At 34.8% G+C, this 15,313-nt stretch overlaps 1 protein-coding gene across 1 annotated transcript in view; it reads left to right on the top strand.

Moving 5' to 3' along the window:
- LOC114356490 (Down syndrome cell adhesion molecule-like protein 1) overlaps positions 1 to 15,313 on the top strand; it is a 70,153-nt gene that overhangs the window by 2,856 nt on the left and 51,984 nt on the right. The window contains exons 2-3 of the mRNA XM_028309701.1: positions 747 to 828; positions 8,137 to 8,234. The gene's annotated coding sequence lies outside the window, so the exon portion shown is untranslated. The remainder of the gene's footprint in view (positions 1 to 746; positions 829 to 8,136; positions 8,235 to 15,313) is intronic.

Genomic DNA, 15,313 nt, shown 5'->3' on the forward strand with positions numbered 1-15,313 from the left:
TTAATTTATCAACAATTAATGTAGTCAGGAAAACTTGTAAATAAAAGATAAGGAGGGCTAATGTGAACCAATTTATAATGTAGGTGTTTGAGCTCATTATGAGTACCTCAGACTTAGTAGGTAGTTCGAATAGCGTAGTCAAGCCCAAAAGAATGCTAAACAAAGTTATCATCGTGAAAATATGTTCATGAGTAGATTCTTTATACATCTATTTCAGTTTCGATAAATGTTAAAAACCAATTTATCGATTACATCTGTTACAAATAAGGTTTATAGCAACTATACGGGTTGTTTGAACGCCAGCTGACCTGCTGCGTGTGCAGATTGCTGAAACTAATTGGCCCTCGCGCTGCCGTTGTTTTATTTCACGTTACGGACCAAATAGTTTATGCACCGTGTGACCTTATTCGCATGAGGCGCATGACTAGGTCACTGTACTCTTGGAAAGTTCGCAGTATTGATTTTATTGCGCGCGCCCGAAAATATAAATGGATGCTGGTTCCATCCCGCGTAGAAGTGCCCGCTGATTTATGTTGGCACGCCTGAATAAGTATCGACTACCGGTACACCGGACCCACACATTCGATTACTTAGCAAATGAATCCTTTTCAAACACTCGGACAAAGCTAACGGGCGTGGCGGTGATCCCTAATCGAATTAGACTAATTCGATGATTGTTTATCGATGATGTTTGATCATTTAATTGAATTGGCCGTTTGATTGGAACTACTTTATCTGGTTCGCAGGTTTCATCAGGCTAAAGGAGGAGCGGCGAGGGTTCATCTGCGAAACTTTATTGAAGTGCGAGCCGATACACTCGGGACAAAAGTGAGTATGTCATCCACTTACATTACATCTACTATGTAACATAGATACAATCGATTTGATGGAAAAACATAGTGCAATGTTGTTCGATGTTTTGATAAAATATGAAAATGCAAGTACCGAGGTGGGTATAAAATTTATTTTCTCTGATTATTCCAGTAAAGAAACTTACTTACAAGTACGGTAAGATATGGACGAATCCCAGTATATAAAGCTATAGAATTTGCTATCAGATTGTAGATAAAAACGTTGTCTTTGTAATTAGCCCTAAAATCCACAATTTCAAAGGTGTTTCGTAAATCCGCGCCCGACAGCAAAATGGAAAAAATATCGCAAAAAAGGCTTTTTAAACGAGATAAAGTTTATCCAACTCAACAATTTGTCGTAAAGGGAATCTCAGACAGTCATAACATCGAATTTACCGACATTGTGTTTGCGGGCGGAGGATATTGGACTTTAGGGGCAAGGTGTAGGTTCCAAAATGGGTTAGTGAAGCCGTCGCGACATCCTCGTTATGTAATTACTTTAGACGGCGGGGCGACGACCTCGACTTTGACCCACTTCTGACTCTAATTTTCGCGTCTCACCCGTTAGACAACTTTATCTATCTAAATAGCTTTCTGTTGTTGCTTTTGAAAAACAAACAGTGCTGTTGTTGTTTTAATGTAAGGATTTCAGAGTTTACTGAAATCTTTACTACAAATCTGTACAGTAAAGTGCCTATACTTACTTAAGCCTGAACACTTTCTTGTATACAGGGTGTAACAGGGGGGGTGGATCATCGTAAGTCAAACGATGGGGGACTTCAATACCTATCGATATAACCCCCATGTATGTTCCGCGATTTTCAATGGTTCCAAAGTTATTGAGATTTTTGTGAAATTTAAGTAAAAAGCCGGAATTCAGTATAAAAGTCTTCACTGTAGCTTAACTACTGGACCTGCTTGCACGATTTTTTTTCTAGAAGTAGTTCAATAGTGGGTCTTAATAATCTAGAGATGCACCGAATGTAGATTAAACCGAACCGAATATTCGGCCGAATCATTAGGTTCAAATTTGATTAAAACTTAAATTACCAACTAATGTTGACTCTTAAAGTTTCTATAAATTTGTTTTTTAATTTCATTTGTTAACGGATGATATAATTTGTTTATTGTTGATTTTAAAGAATTTTATTTGACTTACATTGAATTAAAACTACAAATAGGTAGTTATAACAATTCCTAGTTCACCATTCACTAGCATACCTACATTCCTAGATAGATATTTATTTAAAAAAACTTATTTGATTTTATAAACATATTTGAATACTTGTGTTGGTTCCTTAAGATAGTAGTTATTACATTACAACTATTCTAAAAAAAGTTTTCTGAAAATAGTTGTTTGTTACTCAAAGCAGTTTTGGCAGTGTCCTTAAATTTTTCAATTTCATAAAAAATAAATTTATCTTTTTATTTCACAATAAATAATTGGTACAAGTAGTGTCTGGTTCATTTTCAAAAACTATAAAATACTTTCGCTATAAACCACACTTATTTAGTAATTAGTTAACCAAACTGTTTAATTAAATATTTGATGGTTGTATTCGTTTATTAATCTAAAGTTCTAACTTATAACAATCATCAGCACAGAAGAAGAGGTGTGGGACACGGAAGATATTTTAATTATTCGCGAAAACGACGCGTAGTCGGCGCGTGATAGCCTGCGACTGGCCGACCGCGGGGCGCGGGCGGCGTGGAGAGCCGAGCGAGTACGAAGTGCCGCGGAATACCACGAGTGTCCTAGAGCTCGCGCGGTCGTAGCGCGATTATTCGACTTCGGTCGCCTTATAAATATTATTTTTTTAATTGTTAACAATACTTTTAATATTCGGTAATTATTCTGCAATTCAACCGAACATTCGGCCGAATACGAACATGAAAAAAATATGCCGAATGTACCGAATACGAATATTCAACCGAACATTCGGTGCATCTCTAATAATAACGATACCGATTTGTAAAAAAAGGATAAAAAAATAATTATGTAAAATTTCCTTTGTTTGAAAAATTCAAGTACTTTTTTTCCCTAGAGGCCTTGGAAGTTGTTAGAAATAATTCAATTTGTATAACTTTTATGAAGAATTATTTTTTTACTTCAATATGATAGGGTTATGACTCGAATCGGTATCGTGAATATTAAGACCCACTATTGAACTACTTCTAGAAAAAAAAAACACGCACGCAGGTCCAGTAGTTAAGCTACAGTGAAGACTTTTATACTAAATTCCGGCTTTTTACTTAAATTTCACAAAAATCTCAATAACTTTGGAACCATTGAAAATCGCGGAACATACATATTATTATATCGATAGGTATTGAAGCCCCCCATCGTTTGACTTACGATGATCCACCCCCCCGGGCCTGTTACACCCTGTATAAAATAAATTGTTCCTAAACTAAGCAGTTAGTCTAATAGACATTAAGGATTAACAATACATGCAGATAATTATTTATTGTAAATGCCAGTGATCCAACTGAAAACGTTAAATTAAATGACTTCAGTTGTAATAATGTTCATGCTTCTAACATTTGTCCCCTTTGAGAATCGAACCTGCAACCAGTAATAGACAGTCAAACACAAATAACAATGCAAAAGTAATTTTCTTTCTACGTAATAGCGAAGTATATTTAAGCCAGATTAGTTGGTTCACGTTGGTGAATACAATCATAATCCTGCGATTATCTAGCATTGCTGTAATGAAACCGTTTTGTGATTTATGTCTTATTTACTTTTGCCCTTTACGTTAAATCCGAAGGGCTTTCGTAGAATTTAAATAAAACAATGGTAGATTTTTGGGCCGCCGGTTGTCGTAATGTTTATATTTTCTGAACATCTGCCTACTCTAAAAGTTTGGCTGTAATGTTTTCTTTCCATTACCTATGATTTGGGGTATCTCAAAAGGGTTGAATAAAACAACAAGCCCTAAAAAAGGTTGTATTATCATAATCGACTATTTTCTAGGTATGATTGCCTTTGTGGGTTTTAAAAGCAACTTATTGTGGACTTTGAGGGGAAAATTTCCAATTTTTCTATCGAGTTCAGCCTTGTGGTGATCATGAATAAAGTATGGCTGTAATAAAATATTTATAGGCTCACAAATTCAGCGTGAAAACTGACATGTACAGTATTTTATATACAACTAACTTTTGTTCGTGTTTTCAATCTGACACAAAAACATATTATATTTGGCGCGTTCCGCATTTAATATTTGAATACAAAACCTACCTTGATTAATAATTAAACTGAAACTTCCAAGTCTAGATTAAAACTACAATATAAAAAATTGTCTTAACAAGTTTTTAATTAGTCATGCAAAGCAGAACATGTGGACAGAAAAATCTTTTCGGAAATCTATGAATATATTTATATACCCTCGGTCCAGTGTAGTACGAGACTATTCCCACCACTGCAACTCCTGTGTAGCCAGGATCTACAGCTTGACCGCCATAAAAACCCAACCAATGAAGGTCAAGTTTGTCTCGGAGAAAAGTAAAACTGTCATTGGACCCGCAACGAAATTAATCAGAAGAACATAGGAGGAGTAGTGGTCCAGTGTAGTAGTGGCGATAAGAGCTGATACCATTAGTTTCCATTTCGTCCGGACACTTCAGCCGATTATAGAAAGATATCTCTTTACTGAAGTGCTCGGTTGCACAGCGGATAACCACAAACTCTTACAAGAGCGCTTCCCGAATTGGATTTTACAGTTCATTTCGTGTTGAATTGAATGCGAAATATTCACAATTGAGAGAAGAACATTTCATTGGGTTAGGTTTTGTTCAACTTATGGAAGAATTTCAATATGAGTAAAATGGTCCCTCTGAAATCTTTGAGTAGTAATGTATAATCTAAAATCAGATAATCGAAGGGTAAGGGTATTATAACTTAAGTACTTGTGACTAATCTTAATTTTAGTATTATTCCACTTCATAAGATTCTTTCTTAATCTTGTTACGGTCCACTTGACCATGATGTTTCGCATACCAATTTACCTACGGGACCGGGTTCGATCCTCGCATCGGGCAAATGTTAGTATGAATAATGCGAGCAGGTAATGTATTGTGTTGTATTATTATTTAGTTGACATAACCACATAACTCATAAGGTCTGCTTTATATGTGGCTTGATAATAAAAGGAAGATATTCAAAACATTTGAATTGAAATTATAGCTCTCTTTTTCTCTATCTATAGCTTAGTAACAATAGAAAGTTTGATACTTCTATCGTTTTTCTTTGTTTTCCAACCCAGAATTCAGCGAAAGCCTGTTTAAACATTCACCGCACTGAAAATGGACGTAGAAAAATAATAAATAAACATTAAAGTTTTCATAAACAACAAGGATAAGTCGGAAACTTGTGTTTTTCCGTAATAGGCAGTTAAACTGCCGGCGCTAAGTATGTTAATGCGGAAACTTGGCCGACTCTCCCACTCCGATATGGTGAAGTTCGGATTTGTCCAGGAGTTTTTTTACCGTGATTTTATACTAAATAAACTATAGAAAAGTGTTCGCACTTTGCTGTAAAAAGCTTGGAGCACCGGACTAATGTAGGTTAAATCATTCATCGACTGAACTTGAGCAGTATAAAATGTGTGTTTAATGTTTCATAAATATTACCAACTAGCTGACCCGGCGAACTTCGTACCACCTTAGCGTAGAGATTTTCTTTATATTTTTTTCCGTAAAAACCTTGTACAGAGTATTAGAAAACTATAAAAAAAATCAGCCAAATCGGTCAAGCCGTTTTCATGTTATGTCGTGACAACGGAAAACGGGTTTCATTTTTATTTATATAGATAAAGAACGCGATAATTATTCAAGATGCCTATCTATTTCATACTTAATACATAGTATAAGGATGTACACCTTAACACTATATCAAGCTTAACACTATGTAGTTGTAACAATTAAGTACCTAACTATTCGAATTGGCATGTGTTGCATGTTCATTCGCCTCAGTATTTTCATGAAAGTTTTAAGTTACTAATGGAGTACCTCCATCCGTAATGTGTATAAAATTCAAAATGGGTTTTTTATTTCACACAGAAAATGCATTATAGCAGCCATTTGTAATCTGAATATGAAATAAATTTGAAAGTGCTGACGCATGCACGCAATCTATAGCCAACTTTCATCAGTAAAAAGCCGGGATTTTTGTTTCAAACTGAATTTACATAAGAACATTCTACTAGAACGTAATTGGTCGCTTCTGACGTATTAAAAAAAGATCAGTCAGTTCTGAGCGGAGCCTGTAAAACTTTTTTTGCCTTGCAATGATTTATTTATATTCACTTAGCTGAACTCCTACAAATATGAACGTGAATTTGGGTGGATGAGTGGATGTTACGCAAAGACTTTAGTTAGTCGAACTTTCAAATAATTCTCATTACAATATTTGATGCTATAATATCGTTCTTTTAACTAACAATTTACCATTTAACTATGCTACTAATATCTTAATTCAGAGAAACAACAAAATTTTCCAGCTATCTCTATAATTCGGTACGACTAACTTATATTAGCTACGACTTGTTTTGAAATGTCTGGCTGTTCTCGTTGGTCTGGTACCTGTCCCAACAGGCGAGAACACCAAACTGGCAAATTACAGCCTTTAAAGTCAAATAATTAATAAATTGAAACGTTTTCTTTGAGTACAGTGCCCTTTATGAAATACAAATTAAATCCTGTCACCGTACGAAGTACGAACCTATGTTGATTCGGGTTCCCTTAAAATGTAGCCTTTTTGATCGTACACAAGTAGCCACTTTGTAAAGGTGTACCTTTGACTATAATTAACGTTCAATGACACAACAGGCTGATTGGCAAAGATCAAATGGCACCGTGAGTCCATGTTAGGAAGAGATTTGTGATTTCTTAAGGTGAGTATAGACTAAAGCATTTTTATGCAAGTAATGTATGTAGAAATGTGTAATGTTGGATAGTCATAATTGGCCTACAAAATGTACTAAAAACATTATTATCACAGATTTATATTGTGCTGTGTACCTACTATTCTTAAATAAATAAATAAGACATACATGCGATTGTTGTCGTTATTACTACCTACAATTTACTCAAAGTTGTTTGGATATATTTTACAAACAAGGCACCAATTTATAGTTTCAGTCTAATGATGTTGAATTTTTCGTCTGCACTAGCTGGTATGCTGAATAATTCTAGAGTCACAGTTATCCCGTAAGAGGGGGACAAATGGACGGGAGCGTCGGTGAGCAAAGCCTCTTAAACAGGTTGCTCAGCCACTTAGGGTCTGGCGACCTAAAGCCGGCAGATTAGTTCGCTGGTACGTACAGGTGATAGAATGTTATAATAGAATGTTTGTGTGTGAAGCGTGTTGTGAGCTTGACAAATAACAAACAAGTGAACAACTAGTTATAATTATCAATACCTAAGTATAGATAGATTACGTAAGAGGTTCGTTTCAGCCAAATGACGTTCACTGCTGGACAAAGGCATCCCTAAAGGATTTTCGAAACGCAAGGGGTAGTATGAGAGAAAAAGGTGCAAATAATTATAGTAATTTTAATTTTTTAATACGTAATTTACTGTCAGTCAGAATAGGCTGACTGAGGATAAGGATTGCTAAACGGAATTCAAAGCCTTTAGGCGGGTAAAGGAGTATCGTCAACATACGTCAAACAAACAGGAATAACGGACGACTGCACGTAAGTCTATATATTTTAGCTGCAATAACCTAGGTAGGTATATTGCAACAGCATAAAATGTCACTGCGATATAGCTCCCAAAGACTAAAGTGAATTATGTTAGTACTACAAAATAATAAATAGTACCAACTAAAATACCTGTGTCTATGTTGCAACCGCACACGGTTGCCTCCTTGGCCGCGTGATACTGGCCACTAAGAAAATGTTCTCGACGCCCAATATCGTCTTTCTATTTTTTTTTCTCGCTCGGTCCTCGATTCCTGTGAAAAAATACTTACTTGAATTTGTAAAATATTGTAAAGTAGGAATATTATTCACGTTGTTACCCCGTAAATCGATTACTAAGTACTTATAATTACGATAACCCGAAGACCATAAACACGCAAAAATCAGGCCCATCAAATCACTACACCTAATATTTACCTTACTTTTAGCTATTAAATAGCTAAGTATCTATTAAATATCTATTCACAGTCTTGTGTATTTCAAAAATGGTATTTCGTAACACAGTCCCGTATCGGACAAAGCGACCATCCGTCAGATTCTGTGAGATTGCCCGGGGATGGATACATTTATATTTTTTTCAGGGACAACTTCGCCCTCGTGTTTCGCAATGGCCGACAAAATCGAAAGTTTGGATGTGACGTCCTGGAGAGTTTCCAATTGCCAGAACAGAAAACACATGGTACGTATTTTTAATAGCTTTTTTTTTCTTTTAAACCCAAAGACCTCTGCTGATCAAAAAGGCTTCCTCCAATTTGTTACCAACTTACACTTGTAACTTTTAAAAGTTACTTAAACACACTTTATGAATATTTTTAATACAAACAAATTAAATAAAATGATATATCACATAGCTATACTTTATTTAAAATACAAAAAAGATTTTTATTATATTGATGATAATAATTTACTCGTATCTAAGAATTCATAGAGCTCAATAACGTGTAGCTAAAATGAATTTAAATAAGTTGTAAATGAACAATTCGTCTATTCGAGTTTAAATTCGGTCTCAAGTGATGTTTCATAATTTACGATATTTCTTCGCTGTATTTTTTTTACATAATATTGAATATAATGACGACATCTTATGAGAACTCATCTAAAATGTTTCTTATCAGACTAACGCTGAGTGATTATTCTGGAATCCTCAAAACGTTTACGTTATAATATTATAATGTTTTATAGACGAGCGGTCGCGTGAGATAACAATATTCGTGTTCTTACACAAAAGAACTTAATTTACTTTTATGAGGACGGAAATAATCCTGGAAATACATTTCTGAGTCCTTTCCATTTCTGCTCGAGAACGTTAATATGGGAACTGCAGTGTAGGATAATGTTACCTAATGCGAGCATTTTTTTTAAATTCCATTAAACACAGGTTATAATGGTTACTTATTTTTACAGAGCATTCGTAGGTGTAGTAGTACGAGTACCTAATACTCGTACACGCACAATTTATTACCTAATAGGTATTTACCTAGTTCACTCATTGCATTTGTCACGATTATGACGTAACTCGCTGATTATTGATGACATGATGCAATGAACATTTATTACTATGACTATGACTATTTTCCCGATGTGCTTATGTCACCAATAGCCTTATAGTTTACAGCCTATGTGCTGTATTAATCTACATTCTAGCGAGTAGTTTTTCTTTTAATAATATCCAATTTAAGACCATGTTTCCCACTTCAATATCGCCACATAATCACATCCAGCTTCCACATTTTATAAGATCTAAGTAAGAAGACTTCATTATATCTCCCTCCTTCATCCAGTACAAAACTGAAATAAAGTATCCTTTCAAGCTATGTAAAAGCTTAAGTTAGGTCGGAAATACAGTAGCAGCTCCATAATAAGACAGGCAATAAATATGAAGGTTAGTTCCAGCGCTGAGATATTTCGTTCCCGACCACACCGACCTCGTATGTTTTTATTTCCTGTCTTCATAGAAGATGTAAGTAGGTATAAGTACATTACTTTTTTCAGAGTTGTGTATGCCATTAGAAATAATTATGTAGCGTTATTTGTTAATTACTTTGGTGTACCTACTTTAAATTTTCATTATATTTAAAGAAAAAAAAATGCATTAACGTGTCGTTAACTTCAGAGAGTACAATTTTCAGAATTTGTTTGAAAGCAAAATAGTGTACATTACATATCGCGCAAAAAGTTCTTTAGATCACGCGAAAAAGATGAATCCCATGTCTCTGGCACTGAATAAAGAAATGAATTTGGTAAAAATATTGCGAGCCATATTATTATTTCACACTGATAATTATACAGTTGTTTTTTTTTTAATATTTACTAAAAAAATATTAATGTGATGTCACAAAAATGTACACAAAACACGAGTGTAACTCGGCAAGTATTTTTCGGATAAAATATGTTTTTCACCGACCTCAAAGTATAAATCCAAAATTGTTTGCGAGAGTTTATCCCGTGGAAAAATACAAAACATTTCAAAAACAGAGAAATGATTGCAAATTAATGATGACAAATCGCAACGCGGGGCTTGTACGTACAGTACAATAATCAATAAGCAAATTGCAATTCAGTCACGTATTTCATTTCGTCAGTCATTTATTTTTCATTAATACCGTTATCAATAACATGTTTTGATTTTTCAGTATACCATAATGTTGATTCGATTGAGATGAATCTGTTTACTTATTGAAACGAATTTCACTGGAAATTTTTGGATTCTACATACCTACGTTCTATATCGAAGGTACCTATCCTAATATGGTATCTATGGGTACTGATGTTAATCCAGTGATCAGAGTATTCGCCTTCCTCGACTTGCCTTTGATTCTCTTTTGTTATAGTTAAACAATCACTAAGGTTGAGTTACACAACCTAACTTTGACGGTAACTAACGATAACCGGTGTTTATACGGTGGAATAACGAATTCGTCTTCGGAGGCTTATGACCTCCATAGATAGAATCCACACGACAGATTAGAAGATTAAAGTGAAACCAGATCACTGAACTTTCTTTATGAGTTATAAATGTGGTTATAAACATTTAAATGGGCTGAAGCAACGCTAAGCTGTAAATTATAATTCCATTGCTCTACCTCAAATAAATAATGTTGTTACTAAAATATTTCGGCACCATTTTCCTGGGATTTGATGTAGGTAAATAATTTATTAGATCCAAGAAAGAGGAAAGTGTTGCGTAAGATCCGTCTTGGGCGATAAAATATTCACGCAACGCATTTAGTTATGAAAATATACTTACACTTCCACCACAGCCACAATATAATAAGTATAACATTAGGTGCTTACTTTGATCGCTATGTTAACAACCTTATCGGTTCGTTAATTCTGTAATTATAATAGTTACGAGTAAAATTAACCTACCTATTATATCAAAACAGTTCGGCCTCTCTAGACAAAATGACATTCTTGACAGTTTTCATTCCGCAATCACTTCACTTATGGTCGTTTTCACCATCATTCCCTAATGTTTAAGTGACCCCCTTGAAAACAAAATTCATATTATGTGTTACCATAGGGGTCACTTAAAAATTAGGGATTGATGGTGAAAACGAGCATTAGGCTGAGTCTCACCACCTAACTTTAACTTTGACAAACGTCAAAAATTTATCAAAAAGCACCGGTTATCGTTATAGTTACCGTGAAAGTTAGGTGGTGCAACCCAGCCTTACTATTTTTTTGTACGAAACTTACTTTTTGTACAAATAAGAGCTATTTTGGATTCCGTGGAGGGTAGTTGAACGGGAAGCATGGTTGATCTGTTTTAATGGTTTCAATTTATTATTTAATGGACTTTAGTGTACAAATTTGGTCTTATTTTGTGTTCTAAAGTGCAGTGAAGTGATAAATTATAAAAAACATTGAAATACTTCGAATTTGAGCGCGCATCGAGTGTCGAGTGGGTTGTCGTATGAACAACCCGCTTTGGACCCGGTGGCGTCTCGAAACCTGCTTACGGGCATACTTAACTCCACGGAATCCATCAAAAATCAATAGAACTGAAACACCCACGTTCTATTGATAACTTTGTCAATTATTTTTCACTCGACATTGGCAGAAATAAACCTCCCAGAGAGGTTTGGTTGCCATTAAAAAAAAAAAAGAGCTATTTCGCTTCGCCTTCATGACAGGGCAGGGCGCGTAATATCGAATGGGTTTCTCACTGAAAACAAATTTCAGGATATCAGATTTAAATGTCCCATCAGATTAGAGTGGGTGCCCTTTTGTCACATACTTTTTGTTGCTTATTTTTGTCTTTATTTGAGTGGTGATGTATGTTTTTATACTTATACGAGTACTCGTGCTAAAAAAAGGTTAAGGAACTTGAAACCCTACATCATATTACTGCCTCAGTTGTTTCGCTATTAGATTACCGTCTATATAACTCAATTCGTGACGAGAAACTCATTTAATTAGAAAGATCTTTCTCACGTATTTTCTCAGAACTGTGATTGAGAGGCATAGGTAATTAACAACGTATCGTCATATTCGCACCGTTTGCCAGTTGCGTGATATCATGTATGCCTTAGATATTACATCTTATTAGATTACGAGACAGTGAAACGTTGTTATTTATATATTTCTTTGTCGATTTGGTACGTCGTTATTTAATAAACAGTACCTATATGTAGATACTAGCGGTCGCCCGCGACTTTGTACGCGTGGATCCCGTTTTACCCCCTTAGGTGTGGAGTTTCGTTAAATCCTTTTGAGGTTTCGTGGATGCCTACGTCATAACATCTACTTACGTGCACGCCAAATTGGTCCAGTGGTTTGGGCTGTGCTTTGATAGATCACTATGTCAGTCAGTCAGTCAGTCACCTTTAAGTTTATAAGAGTGTGAACTTGTTAACACAAGTAGCCCTTATTCTATTTCATGTACTCAAAGTCAAAGTCAAAGTCAAAATTTCTTTATTTGTTTAGACTAATAAATAGTTCTTACAAATCGTCATTTTGCTCTTAAGGAGCCTCTACATGTCTCATAATCTTTTTACCCTACCAGCGCTTCGAGACCAACATTTGGCAAGTGCTGAGAAGAAGCGCCGCAACAAACTCAGTCACCACTGTCTGCCGGTTAATATAAATAAATAGAAATAGCAGTAGTAGGTACATTCGATTCAGGAGCAGTTCACTGAATTTACCATGCATTCTTGTATAGTGTATCTTATAAGAATGGGTATACAAAATTGCGTGGCATATTAAACAAGGTAGTGACGTGCTAATATCTAGACTTACAGATTACATACTCAAATACTAGTAGAAATGACTCGCATACCTACATAAGTTGACTCAATAGAAGATCGCAAAGTCACGTGACTTATCGATGACGACCTTTTAAAAGGATCCTGTGTAACGCTCCTTGACCGAGCGCAAAATTCCAATCACTTTAACAGCATTCGGAATCGCTGACCCAAGCCGTTTCCCATTTGATATAAAATAATGAATGGACTTCATAAAACGAACATTCTTACCATAAAATACTTTTTATCCGCAGATGGCTGAAATGGTTTCCCTCTAGCCACCAAGAAACAAATATATTGCGATTTGCTCCTTCATTTTCTCGCAAGGTATTTTATTGCTTTGGGGTCTCTCATAAATTCCGTACTCACTCAAAGAGAAAAATAAGGTCTAGTCGCCTCGGAAGAAATTGGTGCGAAAATTTCTTATTAGTTTATTCTTATCACATAGTCCCTGGGGTCATTTTGACTTCATACGTAGTATTCTCTCGTTTGATTCGGTTATTTTCATAGCATTTCGTGTTTTTGTAGCAGAAAATCTGGGCACGAAGTTAATATATTTGTAGGTACGGTATAATACGAAAGTAATTAAGTACCTACTGGAAACTGAGGTATTTATTACGCTTTATTATGTTTCCGAAACTTCTTATTTCTTTAAGCATAGCACTAACTAATTGTATTTTTAAAAGAAATTCGAATTAAATTGAATATCAGTACCTCTATTACGAAAAACTTTCGAGTTCGTTTCGTTTGCGTATTCAAAGTGCCATCGAAAAATTTTGTATGAAAAATTAAACAGCGCCCCCTATATTATACAAAATTTTTCGATGGCACTTTGAATACGCAAACGAAACGAACTCGAAAGTTTTTCGTAATAGAGGTACAGATAAGTAAGGAAATCGTCATGCATCCAAATCCTAATACCAAAGACATCTTTTACATTTCTTTCCCTGATTAAAGACGCAGGCTCAAAGGCATGGTGAATTTCCCACGGGGCCACCTGTGCCTCCAACTGCCAATGTGTATAGATCACATTGAGGGAAGAGTATACTAAAATAAGATTTTCGTTCAATGTGACCTAGTTAAACATATTATTATTATAATATTGATCTTTGTTTTAAAATATCTATATTTTTAGTATTATATTTGAATAATAATGAACATTTTGATGTGATGGGCAATTATAATAATAATACATAGTATCTCCTCAATAGTGCAGGCAGAGATAGTATCCGCTAGGTGTACACATCCCAACACATTATCGTATCTCGAAGGGGCCTCTTCGTGTTGGATCTGTATCCCCATGAACGCCTTCCAAAAGGACCGGCCTCCGCGCCGTGCTTATCCACAGGAGAGATACATAATATAATATAATAATACATGTCGTAATAAGTACTTCAAAAAAATTAAGACGATAATATTTTATAGGGAGAGGGAGCGAGGTTCGGTATGGAATCATAGGCTCTCAAGTATGAATTACCTAAGAATTTAAGACTGATAGTTTTTTTTATAAATTAAAAAATCACTAGTTTCTTTACTTGAGTTTCAATCTGGCTTTGTTTGTTTAGATTTCATTTCATAATAGCGAATACTACAAATTTTTTCCATGTTTTTTCAATAAACGAAAGTGAAATTAATAGTTTTGATTTGCTATGGACATGGCAGATGTATAATTTACACAGTTGGAATCACTAAGTTATTAGTTTCAGGGCCTCAGGCATTAAATTATTCTGATTGGGGAAACTTGTCAGACCTAAATAGAAGCAATCAGAAGCAGTGAAAGGCGCGCTAGTCGATGTTCGACAAACAATCTAATAACTAACAATAATTTATAGCTATGTTATTTTGCAAAATGTTATGGAAAGCCGAGAATGAGGTTTTGTTTATTAACTTCTTAAAGTTACTACTAACTTATGATCATCTCAAAGCGCTAGTACGAGTTAAAATAGGATTTGACTTTTGATAAGGAACTTACCATTTATAAGCATAAGATTATGTAGCACAGTAAAATTGTATCAAATTTTCGTCATGCGAACATGCGGTGCCAGGTTCATTCATAAGTAATTTATTTATCTCCGGGTAGGATAATGAGTGTTTTATAGAGTAGCTTTAAATTTTGGCCCGAATTGCCGCTTGCGTTTATTTTGGTCGAAATGAGAAGATTATTGAAAAACCTTTATTAACCTTTGCCACAAAAAGATCTCAACATAAAAATCAACAAATTCGAAACTTCACAAAATAAGTTTGCAAGACACAAGACAGCTCTATTATCAAGAAATAAAAACATTTTTCCTAAAGAGATTATGTAATAAACAAACAAAATTATGTATTGAATCTGAATCTTTATTATTTATTATGTTGTACGCTTTGGAGCTCATTATTATTATTGTTTTATTTTATTTTATTATTTTTTTTTTTTTTTTTTTTTCGTTGTATTGATTATTTTTATAACACAGCATGCCCATAAGCCCAAGGCGTCCACTGAAAATCAGTGTCCAGCCATGTATTTAGCTGG

The sequence above is a fragment of the Ostrinia furnacalis genome, unplaced genomic scaffold (assembly GCF_004193835.3).
Source record: "Ostrinia furnacalis isolate ACB-3 unplaced genomic scaffold, ASM419383v2 OfSCF2810, whole genome shotgun sequence".
Taxonomy (NCBI): Eukaryota; Metazoa; Arthropoda; class Insecta; order Lepidoptera; family Crambidae; genus Ostrinia; species Ostrinia furnacalis.